The 15,655-nt window shown below is 38.7% G+C and overlaps 1 non-coding gene across 1 annotated transcript; it reads right to left on the bottom strand.

Moving 5' to 3' along the window:
• Positions 1-598: 598 nt before the first annotated feature.
• LOC141687949 (small nucleolar RNA R71) lies at positions 599-705 on the bottom strand. Its single transcript, XR_012561424.1, has one exon. It is a non-coding gene; the product is annotated as a small nucleolar RNA R71 (small nucleolar RNA).
• Positions 706-15,655: the final 14,950 nt, after the last annotated feature.

The following is a 15,655-nucleotide window of genomic DNA, read 5'->3' on the forward strand; positions in this document are numbered from 1 at the left end:
TTAGTTTATGTACTTGCCATCAGTGATCATTAGGACTCATTGATTAAGACTTGTTACTTATTATTTCCGGTTGTGTTTCAGGTACTCTAGCGAGCATTTATGCAAACACATTCTCGCACTCGCAAGAGGAGAAGTTCTTGAAATTCCGGAGAAGTTAGATTTTGAAGATTCGGATAAAGAAAGTGAAAAGAAAGAACCGGTAATCATTGGTGATCTTATAGTTCCAGCAGATCCAGCTCTTATGGACTTTTCTCGGACTAAAATTGATGACATTCAGTCAAGCATCATTCATCCGGCTATTCAGGCCAATACTTTCGAAATCAAGCCGGGCACTATTCAGATGGTGCAGAATTCTGTTTCTTTTGGAGGTGCTGCGACTGATGATCCCAACATGCATATCAGGAATTTTGTCGAGATCTACAGTAATTTCAAATATAATGGTGTTACTGATGAGGCTATCAAGCTGAGGTTTTTCCCATTCTCTCTAAGGGATAAAGCTAATGACTGGTTACATTCTTTACCAACTGGGTCCATCACTACTTGGGAAGATCTTGCGCAAAAGTTTCTGGTGAAGTTCTATCCAATGGCCAAGACTGCAGGTATGAGGAGTGCTCTTACTCAGTTTGCGCAGCAACCAAAAGAATCTATGTGTGAAGCTTGGGAGTGCTATAAGGAGATGTTGAGAAAGTGTCCGCATCATGGTATGCCTGACTGGATGGTGATCACTGGGTTCTACAATGATTTGGGGGCCCAATCTCGGCCCATGCTCGATGCAGCTTTTGGAGGCGCCTTGTGGGCCAAAAGCTATACTGAGGCCAATAATCTCATTGAAACTATGGCTGCAAACGAGTATCAAAACCCAACTCAAACGATGATGCCTGGGAAGGTATCATGTATTCTGGAAGTTGATGCAGCTACAGCTATTGCAGCGCAGCTCCAAGCGCTATCTAAGAAGGTCGATTCTTTAGTCAACTATGGAGTCAATCAGATAGCTATTGTCTGTGAGCTTTGTGCAGGCTCTCATGCTACAGATCAGTGTTCTCTTTTTAATGAATCTGTTCAGTATGTGAATAATTATCAGCGACCGCACCCAGCCTGTGCCAGCTACTTATCATCCTAATAATAGAAATTATCCCAATTTCAGCTGGAGCAACAATCAGAATATTGTTCAGCAACCATATTAGCAAGCTGTAAGTAAATAGTTTAATCCACCTGGATTCCAACAACCTCAGCAATATGCTCAAAGGCAATCATATCCTCAATAAGGAGGTACTGCTCCACCTTCTAGTGCTGATTTCGAGGAGCTAAAGCTGTTGTGCAAAAGTCAGGCTATTTCTATCAAGACCTTGGAGAATCAAATCAGTCAAATAGCCAATGCCTTGCTCAATCATCAACCTGGCACACTTTCCAGTGATATTGAAGTGCCAGGTAGGAAGGAAGCTAAGGAGCAAGTCAAAGCTGCTACCTTAAGGTCTGGAAAAGTTGCTGAAGCTGAAAAATCATAAGATGGAGAAGCTGAAGTTGTAGATGAAGAAGAAAAGCAAAAGGAGAAAGAGGGGGAACCAAGGAAGACTACTGTTGAACACACTTTGCCTGAGGGTAATACAGGGGAGAAACAACTCTATCCTCCACCACCTTTTCCTAAGAGATTGCAAAAGCAAAAGCTGGATAAGCAATTCGGTAAGTTTCTGGAGGTGTTCAAGAAACTTCATATCAACATACCTTTCGCTGATGCTCTGGAGCAAATGCCTAGTTATGCGAAATTTATGAAAGGTATTCTTTCAAGGAAGGTGAAACTGGATGATCTTGATACCGTTGCTCTAACGGAAGAGTGCGGTGCTGTGCTGTAACAAAAATTACCTCCAAAGCTTAAGGATCCAGGTAGCTTCACCATTCCTTGCACCATTGGAAAGTTGTCATTCGACAAGTGCCTTTGCGATTTGGGAGCAAGCATCAATCTGATGCCATTGTCTATCTTCAAAAAGCTGAATTTTCCTGATCCCAAGCCCACTTACATGTCTCTACAATTGGCTGATCGTTCTATTACATACCCACGAGGTATCGTAGAGGACGTGTTAGTAAAGGTGGATAAGCTCATCTTTCCTGCAGACTTTGTCATTCTGGATTTCGAGGAAGATAAGAAGATTCCCATAATCTTGGGAAGACCTTTCTTGGCTACAGGCCGTACCTTGATAGATGTGCAAAAAGGTGACTTTACTATGCGGGTGCAAGATCAGGATGTGACATTCAATGTATTCAATGCGATGAAATTCCCTACAGAAGATGAGGAGTGCTTCAAGGTGGATTTGATTGATTCTGCGGTAACTTTAGAACTTGATCATGTGCTAAGGTCTGATGCCTTAAAAAAAGCCTTATTGGGGGAATTTGACAGTGAAGATGAGGAAGGCAATGAGCAACTACAATATCTAAATGCTTCTCCTTGGAAGCGAAAGCTAGACATGCCATTTGAATCTTTGGTAATACTGATCTCAAGAATGCTGAGGGAAAGCTCAAACCATCTATTGAGGAAGCACCTACTTTGGAGCTTAAACCATTACCTGAACACTTGAGGTATGATTTTTTAGGTGATGCATCTACTTTTCCTGTTATTATTGCATCTGACCTTTCAGGTAGTGATGAGGACAAGCTCTTGAGGATCTTGAGAGAATTCAAATCGGCCATCGGATGGACTATAGGAGATATAAAAGGGATCATCCCTTCGTACTACATGCATAAAATTCTGCTAGAGGAAGGTAGCAAGCCGACTGTTGAGCAACAGCGAAGACTTAATCCTATCATCAAAGAAGTGGTGAAGAAAGAAATTCTAAAATGGCTGAATGCAGGAATCATATATCCTATTTCTAGCAGTTATTGGGTGAGCCCCGTGCAATGTGTACCTAAGAAAGGAGGTATTACTGTGGTAGCAAATGAGAAGAACGAGCTCATCCCCACTCGAACAGTCACAGGATGGAGGGTATGCATGGACTATAGAAATTTGAATAAAGCCACGAGGAAGGATCACTTCCCTCTTCCATTTGTTGATTAGATGCTTGACAGGTTGGATGGTCATGAGTATTATTGTCTTCTGGATGGCTATTGGGGCCACAATCAGATTTGCATTGCACCAGAAGATCAAGAAAAGACTACTTTCACTTGTCCATTTGGCACATTTGCTTTTCGCAGAGTTTTTTTTGGCTTATGTGGTGCACCTGCCACTTTTCAGAGATGCATGATGGCTATATTTTATGATATGATTGGAAATAAGGTCGAAGTGTTCATGGACGACTTCTCCGACTTTGGACATTCATTTGATGAATGTTTGAATAATCTCCGTTTGGTGCTCAAAAGGTGTGTGGAAACTAATTTGGTGCTCAATTGGGAAAAATGTCACTCCATGGTGCAACAAGGCATCATTCTTGGGCATAAAGTCTCTAGCAAAGGCCTTTAGGTGGATAAAGCCAAGGTGTGGGTCATTGAAAATCTTCCGCCACCTATTTCTGTTAAAGGAATCCGTAGTTTTCTTGGTCATGCGGGTTTTTATCGGCATTTCATCAAGGACTTCTCTAAGTTATCTAAGCCGTTGTGTGACTTGCTCGAGAAAGATGTGCCTTTCAAATTTGATGATGAATGCTTGGCAGCATACGAGACTCTCAAGTAGAGTTTAATACCTGCACCAGTTATTACGACACCTGATTGGATAGAATATTTTGAGATGATGTGCGATGCAAGTGATTATGCAGTGGGAGCAGTTCTTGGGCAGCGTAAGAATAATATCTTTAATGTGGTCTACTCTGCTAGTAAGACGCTTAATGGAGCTCAAATGAACTACACCACTACTGAGAAAGAGCTCTTGGCTATAGTTTTTGGTTTCGAAAAATTTCGATCTTATCTACTTTGGACAAAGGTGACAGTATTCACTGATCACGCTACCATTCGCTATCTGGTCTCAAAGAAGGATTCGAAGCCTAGACTTATTCGTTGGGTGCTCTTGCTATAGGAATTTGAGTTAGAGATCAATGATCGAAAAGGTACTGAAAATCAAGTAGCTGACCATCTCCCTAGATTGGAGAATCCCGATTCTACTTCACATTATAAGATATTGATCAACGAATATTTTCCAGATGAGCAGTTGTTCGCAGTTCAAGAGGAAGAGCCATGGTTCACAGACATTGTGAACTATCTTGTCAGCAACATAATGCCTCCTAATATGAATGTGGCTCAAAAGAAGAAGTTTCTCCATGAGGTGAAGTGGTACATGTGGGATGAACCATATTTGTTTAGACAAGGAGCTGACCAGATCATCAGGAGATGTATCCCATTCTGTGAGACGGAGGGGATATTACGAGACTGTCATTCCACAGCTTATGGTGGACATTATGGTGGTGAAAAGACAACAGATCATATTCTTCAAGCGGGTTTTTACTGGCCTATGTTGTTTAAGGATGCACATCAGTTCATTTTAAGGTGTGATCATTTCCAAAGAGTTGGGAATCTTACCAGAAAAGATGAGATGCCTTTAAATGTGATGCTTGAAGTTGAGGTCTTCGATGTTTAGGGAATCGATTTCATTGGAGCATTTATCTCGTCCTGCAATAATCAGTACATCTTACTGGCAGTCGATTATATCTCGAAATGGGCAGAAGTCAAGGCTCTACCGACGAATGATGCAAAGGTAGTGTTGAGTTTTCTTCATAAGCAGATATTCACAAGGTTTGGAACGCCACGAGTTATCATAAGTGATGAGGGGTCGCATTTCTGCAATCGTAAGTTCACTTCTATGATGCAATGCTACAATGTGAATCATCGCATCGCTACTACCTATCATCCGCAAACTAATGGTCAAGCTGAAGTGTCTAATAGAGAGATCAAGCGCATTCTAGAGAAAGTTGTTTTTCTGTCAAGGAAAGATTGGTCTTTGAAGCTCGACGAAGCTGTTTGGGCTTATAGAACATCATACAAGACTCCACTTGGGATGTCCCCGTTTCAACTTGTCTATGGTAAGGGATGTCATTTACCTGCGGAGCTTGAGCATAAGACTTATTGGGCATTGAAGAAGTTAAACCTTGATCTAGATGCAGCTGGGGAGAAGCGAATGCTTCAGTTAAATGAACTTGATGAATTTCGACAAAATGTACAAGGAAAAAGTAAAAAAATGGCACGACAGGAAGCTATCTCCTAAGTCATTCGTGTCAGGGCAACAAGTTCTTTTATTCAACTCTCGTCTCCGACTTTTTCCTGGAAAGTTGAAATCAAGGTGGTCTAAACCATTTATTATCAAAACTGTGTTTCGACATGGAGCGGTGGAGATTTTTGAGAACGATCTGGGCCAAGCATTCAAAGTTAATGGTCAGATATTGAAGCACTATTATGAGGATACGACAAACCGTGAAGTGGTTAGTGCCATTTTATTGTCAACTTGATCGAACTACTCTACGTCAAGCTAATGACATAAAAGAAGCGCTTTTTGGGAGGCAACCCAAGATATGAGACCATAGGACCCTTAGAATTTAGTACTCTATCCAAAAACTAAAAAAATTAGAAAAAACTGGCTGGAATTTTTTTTTCCCAGGAACCTTCCAGGCGCCCGCCTACAGGTTCCAGGCGGCCGCTTGCTGGCAGGCGCCCGCCTGCTGGTTCCAGGCGACCGCCTGCGGACCTGGACTTTGAAAAGTTCGGTTTTCAGCCTTAAAAAAATAGAAAAAATACAAAAACAAAACACCACAGTATTATAAACCCCATTACCCACGAATTCTTCCTACAAATTAGCCACAACCCCACTCCTAATCTAATTCTAACCTAAATCCTACCCTATATATACACACAACCTCTCCATATACACTCCCATATACTTTCAACTTACAAACCCTTTTCTACACACAAAACACAACTCTCAAACTCTTATTCTCAGTTTCAATGGCCCCAAAGAGATCTCGAACTGTGGATAGCAGCACCACCATTTCTACTGCTGATTCTTCAAGGGGTACTGCAGCGAGGCCCTGATTGGTGGATAGGACTGCTGAGGAGGAGTATGCTAGGCTTCTGACTAAGCCGATTATGAAGGAGAGGGGATTTTTGCCATCAGGGAGGGATGGTGAGTTATTGCCGATGATTGCAGAGAAGGGTTGGATTACTTTTTACGAGTCACCTGAGGCGGTCCCGATGAGTGTGGCTCGTGAGTTCTATGCGAATGCCAAGGCCGACAAGAATGGGTATTCTGTTGTTCGGGGGCTTACGGTTGATTATCAGCCCGAAGCGATTCACCGTGTTATTGGGCAGCGATAAAGGAAGCCTCAGGAGGAGAATTGGAATGAGAAGACCCCCGAGGATTTTAACTCAGATTTGATTATTGCTACTCTCTGTCAGTCGGGCACGGTGTGGAAGTTTAAGACGGGATCCAACGAGTATCGTTCTTTTCCGGCTGTTGTGATGAACAGGTATGCCCGTGCATGGAATGCCTTTATTTGTGCTAATATTTTGCCTTCTTCGCATGCACATGAGGTTACAGTTGAGAGAGCCAGGTTGTTGTGGAAGATTTTGAATGAGGAGTATTATGTGGACCTTGGTGAGTTCATCTACCAAGGGATTTTGAAGTTTTTGAGGGGGATGACGCATTATAACATCCCGTATGCCTCTGTTGTCACGAAGCTGTGTAAGGCAGTTGGAGTCCACTGGCCTTCTTATGAGCAGCTGCAGATGTCGGCCGCTCCTATTGATTCATCGACGCTGAATGCGATGCAGGAGTGGATGGGTGGAGAGCCCGAAGAGCATGGTTTGGGATATCATCTCCCAGGAGGACATCCAGCAGCTGGTGCTACGATGGTTAGGCCCAGTTAGGCTCATGGTGAGGCAGGTTCTTCTAGAGCCCAGGGAGGTGATGGTTCAGGGATGGCTGATGTCCAGTACAGGAGGCTTTCCAGGAAGATGGATGCGATGTATGAGTCGTAGAGTAGGTTTACACAAGAGCTCACCCTAACACTTGGGACTACTTTCAGAGGCCTTGGAGCTGACATCCAGTGGCCCATTTTTGGTGAGGACTCTGCTTATCCGCCTCCTAACACTCCACCCTCTGAGGGTGATGATGATCTCTCTGAGTAGGTATACCTTGTGTTCCTTTCTATTACCTTCATTGGGGACAGTGAAGATTTTAAGATTGGGGGTGGTAGTTAAGGAACATATTTGTGTGTGTGTCATGTAGTTGCATATTCATGATAGTTTAGTTCATATAGTTACATATTTTTTGCTATATAATTTTTTTTATTTTATCGCTTTATTTCATATAGCTCATGCATATACCATGATCTCTTTTGTTTTACTTTACCGATTGATATGTGATATTGATGCGAGTGTTGTGATAGCGTTAGAGTGATGTTGAATCTTGTTAGGTTGGCATGCATGCTAGAAACACTTATATTTCACTAAGACTTAGAGTATGCTTAAGGACTAGATTGTGTCATGGTTTGATGGTTTTTGAGGTTAATCTATTGCTTATGCTTAGAATATATGATAGGCTCTTAATGATAAAAGGCATGAAAAGATAGAATTGGAGTAAAAATTGGAATTCATTGCTAGTTGTGGCTAGGCGTCAAATGGCTAGTAGCCGGCTCGTATTGTATGCGAGTAGTCTAGGGTTGAGCAAGATGGAGCGAAACGCACTTGCTCAGAAATTGAAAAAAAAAGAAAAAAAGAAAGAAAAAATAGAGAAAAAGAAAAGAAAAAAAAAGAAAAAAATATGGTTTAATACATAATTGATCACGAGTGAGCTCTTTGGTATTCGAGTTATTAAGTTCTTTGGGGACTTTGTGCCTAGTGACCTAAGGGTTTTATAGTCTGGGATCCGCTAACCTAACGCTCGCTAAATGGATGCCATTGCATAAGTCTTTTGTGGACCTCACTCATTGCACGATCAAATAAGCATTTATTTATTGTGTTGAATAAAAGCATGATTCCGTAATAAGCTCTAGTGATCTTCAAGTGTTATAAGTCATTTTTTGTCTAGAATATATTCTTCGTATAATCTTGTGATTGCCTTGAGGATAATTGAGCTATGATAATTGATCTAGTTTTGAAGCATATCTGTTAAGCATTCGCACACACCATGTTTCTAGTTGTATGTTAGCTTGCGTGATTTGATTGATCTTTGGTCGCCTAATTGCATTTGTTGAGATGTCATGTGTTGGTTGGTTTAGTCATTGCGATGGGGATCGCTACATTTCATGTAGTTTGCATTCATGCATGTTTTTATTTTGTTTTGAGTTTGTGACGCTTGAGGACACGCATCGATTTAATTTTGGGGGTGTGATAAGTGGTATTTTATACCAATTAGAACGTCTTATTATGGCTTGAATTGATGTCTTGAAATCAAGTATTTTGTGTATTTGATGCATTTTTTTAGTGTCTTTGCATTTCAGGGTATAACTTGTATAATTAGGGAGATTTCATCATAATAAGCCTAGGGAAGTACTTGGAACCAATTGCGGGGAGTTGTGCGAAGAAATCAGCAAAATCAGAAGCAGAAAGTGGGATTTTCCAAAAGCTGTGCAGGCGACCACCTGGGATATGCAGGTGACCGCCTGGAGATGTAGGCGCCCGCGTGGGAACTGAGGCGGCCACCGGGGGTCGTAAATTTAGAATCTGGATTTTCTAATTCAATTTCCATTGGGCTTTTGAGACTGCTGTTTCTTGTGGACTCTTATATAAACCTACGTGAGAGACGTTTCACAATAACAAATATCAAGTAAGAAGCAAGGACAGAAGATTAAGGAGACCATTTTAGCACACCACAACGAAGAAGAGGAAGCATATGTTATCTTGTGATTCTTTTATTCGTTGTAACAGTGGATGCTAGTTTTCTTTACTTTGAACCTTAATACTCTTGTGACGTACTCTGATTTTATTAAGTATTTTTATTAGTTTATATCGTTGTGTGATTATCATGTTTTCATATAACCTATGGTGACGATGAGTTCTATCATGGGCTAATCATGATCATGGGGTCGTAGATGATTTACTATGGATTTCTTTAGTTAATTATTTAATACCTTGGTATGTGATGATTATATAATATCTAGCATGGGTTGTGCTTATTCGTCTTATGTGCGTCGCGAACATATAAGATAGCCTGTTAATCTCTTATGAAGAGACAGTGAATCTTGAGATTTAGAACTTGCCATGCTAGCATAGGTTCATGTATTGTATTTATGATTAGTGGGTAACTCTAACCGTTGTACTTGCCCTGTGTAATAATAATGAATAACTTGTGCTTAAATCGTTATGTTGTCAAATTAGGTAGACATAATTGTGGATGCTTGGTAGAATGGTATTTGTGCAACGAAAGTTGGCTTTTATCAGTTTCGGGTTGTTCGATTAATATCATCACCGTTACATGCTAAGGGTAATAACAATAACTATTGAATGAAGTAGTAATGAAGTTATGATCTCATGTGTGTTTAATATTGTTAATTCAAGTGTTAATTTAAGTGTTTTATTATCGTAGTTAATAGTAGTTAATAATTAGTTAATCAACCTTAAGTGTTATTGTCTTGACATTGAGATGCAATCATACATTGGTGAGTAAGTGTTAATTGAACATAATTAGTCAGAGTCTCTATGGGAACGAACTAGAAATTATTCTATATTACTTGCGAACGCGTATACTTGCGTGAATTATTAGCGCATGCTTTGTGCCTAACACAAGTGCTTTGAAGCACGCAACCCTAAACCTTGATTCCAGTTATTGATCTTTGAGCCGTAAGCCTTATTCTTTGTAAACCATTGATTGTTGAATACCCAGATACGAACCACAGACATACGATATTATTCCACAAATACATTCAAACTAAATACCAATCACTGAACCAAACTTATTTAACATACAAATCTTCATACCTTATATATTAGAAAACTAATCTTCATAACCACGAGACCTTGATTATTCTGTTATCTGATTCTTTTACCGGATGATAGTCAATCTTTGTTTTACCATGTTGTTCCCTTGTAATGATTGCAAATCAGGTTATGCTTGAAAACCAATGTAGTTTATGATTCTATTTACTATTTTACATTGTTTACTCTGTTATTATTATAAAATTGTATTATTTTATAAATATAGACCAAATTCGTGGTCAGACCAAATTGGTGGTCATGTTAGGCCAATGCGTTCCTTGGATCCAGTATTTAGAGCAGAGCTGTGGGCCTTGCTCGGGGTTAGTGTGTGACTGATCAGCAGCCTAACCTTGGTTTTTAAAATAAATATTGAATATCCAATTCTAATCATTGCTCATAAAGAAACTTGATCTGTAATCATTTCATTTGATCATTGTTTATTCTCAGTATTGTCACTATGACTTGCTGAGTTACTTAGCTCATTTGTGCGATTTTGTTTATGTTCTTTTCCAGTTAAGAAGGAACCTGTTGGTAGCGAAGATCCCCAATCAAGTGTGCGAGCTAGGATTCCAGGTTGAGCGGAATAAGCTAGTTGAATACTTTTGTAATAGTTTAAGTTGGAAGTTTGTAAGAATGTTTATTATTCAGATGTAAGTTTAAATAGTTGGGATTTGGAACGGTTGTAATATAAGTGTGTGTTTGTGGCTTGTTTGCATGCTTTAACCTGTTACGATCCATGGATGAAGGTAGGGTCACTGCATATTATTATCATTATTATTATTGTCATAAGCAGGTATATATATGGTGTGTGTGTTGTGGACCCCAAACTTCTGACCCGGGTTTGGAGGGTGCCACAAAGAGTCTTAACTATTTTCTAAAATAGAGATAGAGTGCATTTGAGGCCATACTGGATAATGGAGTTTAAGGATGAGAAGAACGCCGAAAGATTCTTCAGATTAGAAGATCAGCTAAAAATTTCTATCTATGAAACTCTCATGGATATGCAAGAAATATTGGATCGGACTAATGAAGATGAATCTGAATTCTATAGGCAACTTCAACACTTGATTGAAGAGAATAATGAGAGAATGGGAAAGAAGTCTATACATTCAAGGAAATAAGATAAATTTGCTCAGTCTAAAGGAGCACCTTAAAAATGGCTTGTGAGATTTTCTATGAACCTTCCTCTGTATAACTTTCAATAATCTGCAGCACTTGTTAATTTTATCTACTATTAATCAGTCTGTATTTATAAGGTGTTTTGTTACCATCAAGTTTCTCTTAATTTATACCTACAATTCCAATAGACATAAATTGGGGGAGATTGTTAGGAATATAGCATAGGCTTGATGATTAGTTCACCAAAACACCTTAGTAGATTTAATTTAGTGTTTTTGTAGCTTTCAACGGATGATCACTTTAACATCCGTTGAGAGTGTAGCTTATATTTTAATAAGTTTTGTAACACATTCCTGCATACTATAATACCTTAGAAATCTAGAAGTTGTATGATATTCAAAGTCATGTTGATTACTAGATTGATCTGCAAAATAGGTTGGCTAATTGTACATATTAGATGCCTTGTAATTTTGCATAAGTGAAATGGATTTAACTGCTATGAAAGTCTTTCAACGGATGATTCTACAAGATTTCAACGAATGATCCAAGTCACATTAAATGGATGATCTAATGAAGTTTCAACGGATGATCCAACACAATTTCAACGGATGATCCAGTGATGTTTCAACGGATGTTCTACTTCAAATTGCAGTTTGTAAGAACCCTGATTTTTTTAATATTTTAAAACTTCAGTGAATAGTAACTGAAACTAATTATGTAATACGTATGGAGTTCATCACAAATATAAATAGTGGAATTTTGGAAATCCGAGATCATATTCTTGTTTATCGAGGAAAATAAGTGAATGTAAAAGCCATCGAAATTCGAAGATTCACGATTATACTACGTGTTTTCGTATCCGTAAGGAATGGCGTAGAACCAGGAATACTACATGGAATAAACATTATATCAAGGTGTTTCTATGATCAAGAGAAAGGAATAGAATTGGTTAAAGGATTATAAGCAATAAAAGAATTCACTACGAAACAAAATGTTATGCAAGTAAACTATCGGAATGGAACGACAATCGCGTGTACGATAAATTATGGAATGAGAAATTAATTCCATGCAAGTTGGCCATGAAAAACCAAGCTAACTAGTAGTTAGGAGATGTAACTAGGGAATTAGAAGCTAACTAGAATAGTTAGTGGAATCGTAGTAGAATAGTAAGTGAATAGTAAGTGGGAAACAAGGAAGTACAAGGCCATACCTCCTCATTTCTACTCATCTAAATTGTCAACCAAGCAGTTTTTTTGGCTAATTATTATGTCCATATATACACACTATCAAACACATCTTATACACTCCCATACTTTAACAAAAAATCAAGCCAAACCCCCCCCACCCCTCTCTTGCTCTCGGCTGCTTCATGCAGAAAAGGGGAAGAACTCTCTTCTTCACTTCACTTCTCCATCCTTCCCTCTACTAAATATTCTATAAAAATTCACAAAGCTTCCTTACATCCTAGTAAAGGTATGTCTATGATTTCATGGCGAAATTCTTAATGGTTTGTGAGAAACAAATTTTTGAAGTTCAAGAACTTTATGGACTGTTTTGACTAACATGGTTTCTTGGTTTTATTTCTTAAGGATCTAGCCCTTCTAAATGTTTTTCAAGCAAACCAAGCCCTAATAATCTTATTACTAACCCTTCTAGTGCTCAAGAAGGTATAACTTCCAACTCTTTAAAGTTTTAAGGGTGGGTTTAAGAGTTATTTTTGATGTAGTGTCAAGATCCAAAAGTTTGTGTATGTGTGAGGTTGTTTTGCTCATATTTTTGCTAAGTACTTGAGTTTTTGAGTTGTGATGCTTGTATGTGATGCTAGATAAAGTATATAAGGTGTATGTGGGTGGATCCTGAGAAGTAAAAAGTGTTGTGTTGGTGATAAGTAGTGATTGTGTCAAGAATAAGTAGTAGAAATGGAATGTGGAGCCTATTGCACTAGGTCTGCCTTCTGCAGTGTGTTCGGCCATGTAAATATTTGAAACTTGTGAGTCACTAGACATGACTGGGTAGATCTTGATTTTTAGTTTTTGTACATGTGTGGATCGTTGCGAGGGGATTTACGGTTTAGGAGTTATGACCGTTTTAGTGTAGAGCGTTCAACGAAAAGCCAACTGCACATTAGGCCACTTGCACGATGATTTTGAAAGGCTAAAAATGATTTCGGAATCTTGTAAAAATTATGATAATTAAATAATGCAACAAGGAAGACAGTCCAAAAAGAATTTTAAGAAAATATTAATTTTTCGATTTTATAAAAATGTTTTAGTGAAGCGAATCGATAATCGCATACTAACTAAGATCGTTGGTTATTGATTTTAGATCGCCAACAAAAGCCCCGAGACCATACCACTCCTAGCACTCGAGGCAAGTTTACGAAACCCTATCACAAATTATACATGCTATATATACTGTTGTGATATTGATGCCATGATTTACAGTTTAAAAATATATGCTTGTCTGTGATATCAATAAATTCAAATTATGCGATTGTTTACGAAAACAAACTTCGTTTTATACGAGTATGAGAAATTGAAACATAATAATATAATACAAGATAGTGGGAGTCGGAGATATTTTAAATCGATTTAATTCCGGAACGAGCCGGACGTGAAAGATTTCTATTTCAATAAACAAAGTACTTTCGCGTAACATACATATTAAGCGAACGATTGAGATTTGATTTATAACTATAAGAGATAATCGAATATTCACTCGAGGGTTATCCTATTTGATTATTTATTTATAAGTAATATCTAAAGAGTTACTAAAATATCCGGAAAATACTTAAAGAGATATTGAAAAGTTTTTAAATCAATTCACTCTATCTAAAACGTATGTAACCATTCGAAGGATAATTATAAGATGTCAAATCTTGTCTTAAGTATTTAATTAAGATTTTTATCAATTCATTGAACCCTTCTTAAAAATATTATGAGACCGTAAATATTTAATATTCTGTACTTCTAAACATCATTTAAAAATAGACATAGTTCCCAAGGATACTTTCTAGAATATTCAAAATTCTCGGAAGAGATAAATCATCTGAAACTTATCAAAACTTTAGGAAACTTAGTCTAGAAGCATAAGGGTTTTGCTTCCTCGCTCAATGAAAAAAAAGTGAACAATATATGTAAAACTCTACTACAGTTAAGGGTTTGAAAATGATTTTAAATTCAAAACTCCGACAACTCCCAAGGATCAATTGAATTAAAAGTGTTGAATAAATCATCTTATTTAAAGGTCAACTCAGAATGATCTATTCCTTCGATAAAGGATTTTGTGTAAATGATATAATTGTTTTGGGACTGGAATGTGGCCTGCCCGGCACGGAGATGTATCGGGTAGTGACCAGGCACGGAGTGGCGCAGTGTACAGTTATATGGTCTCTGTGACCATTGACTTTCGGACTTGCACGGAAATGGGCAACCATCGTTTAAGGTCTTGATAAGCCCAAAGGCGGCTAGGTTTGTATTCCTTCTACTAGTAGATAAAATTTCGTATTCGGCTGATCACCGGTACATGGTTTATTCCAGTATAGTCCCTTTCCTCCACTTTGGATAAATTGTTGTGAAACCTACAGCAGAAGGCCGATAAGGCTGAGTTTTAAAAAAGGATGTTGATGAATATATATCACATCCATTTGAGAATCTTGGTTCAAGCATCATATTGAGATTTTGAGATGAAATGAGTACGAGAATAAACTGATTAAACTGATACATTTAAAGTTGAGTTTATCATAAAATTGACAAGCATATAAACTTTTAGAAACCTTGAATATACAATGCTAAATGGTTGTTTTTCCCTATTTGATCATATTTATATAATGGATAAGCTGAGCGTTAGTGCTCACTCTTGCTTTTATAAACATCATATCACAACAGATTACCACCATAGCCCAAACCAGGACGACTGCCTGCAAGCGGGTAGGGGACTCACGTGAGTACCGTAGACTGTTCGTCCGCCAGCCACCTCAGGTAGACGAGTAGAGATAGTTTCCTTTTGAGTACTTGAACCAAGACTATTTGTGACCCGAGCCAGTCTCATGTAGAGCTGTTCTCGGCGTTCATCCTTTTGAGATAATTTCCGTTGGTCTGTTATAACTTAAATACTTTAATGTTAATTTAGTAATGTTTCTGAGCATATAACCTGTGTGTGTATGTGTGAGTTTGGTTAAAAGGTCGAGTAATGATGTGAAAAGAGGATTAATTATTTATTAGACAATATTAAGTGATCGTAACAACCCGAATTCCTGACCTTGAAGTTGGGGGTGTTACAGTAATGGTATCAGAGCCCTAGGTTATAAGTCTCAGAAACATTAGGGTAAAAAAAATGGTGAATCAACTGAATCAATGAACTAGAACTCACATAGAGTTCGTAGTCGGGCTACGAGGGTAGCACTGACATTAAGAACCCTTAGGGGTGATTTAAGTATCCAAGGATAGTAATCCGTGTGTTAAATGACTTGTAGGAACCCGATATGACAGACCCTGAGGCTATAGAGGCCTACGAGAGAGAGCATGATGAGGCCCTTTTAGCTGAGACCGAGGTAGCTGACCCTGCCTCCACTGTGGGCTTGGAGGTATTCGAGTACCCGGAGACTGACCCCGAGGAGGATCCAGAGGAGGACCCCACTGAGCCAGACACTGAG

The sequence above is a fragment of the Apium graveolens genome, chromosome 9 (genome assembly GCF_009905375.1).
Source record: "Apium graveolens cultivar Ventura chromosome 9, ASM990537v1, whole genome shotgun sequence".
Classification (NCBI taxonomy): Eukaryota; Viridiplantae; Streptophyta; class Magnoliopsida; order Apiales; family Apiaceae; genus Apium; species Apium graveolens.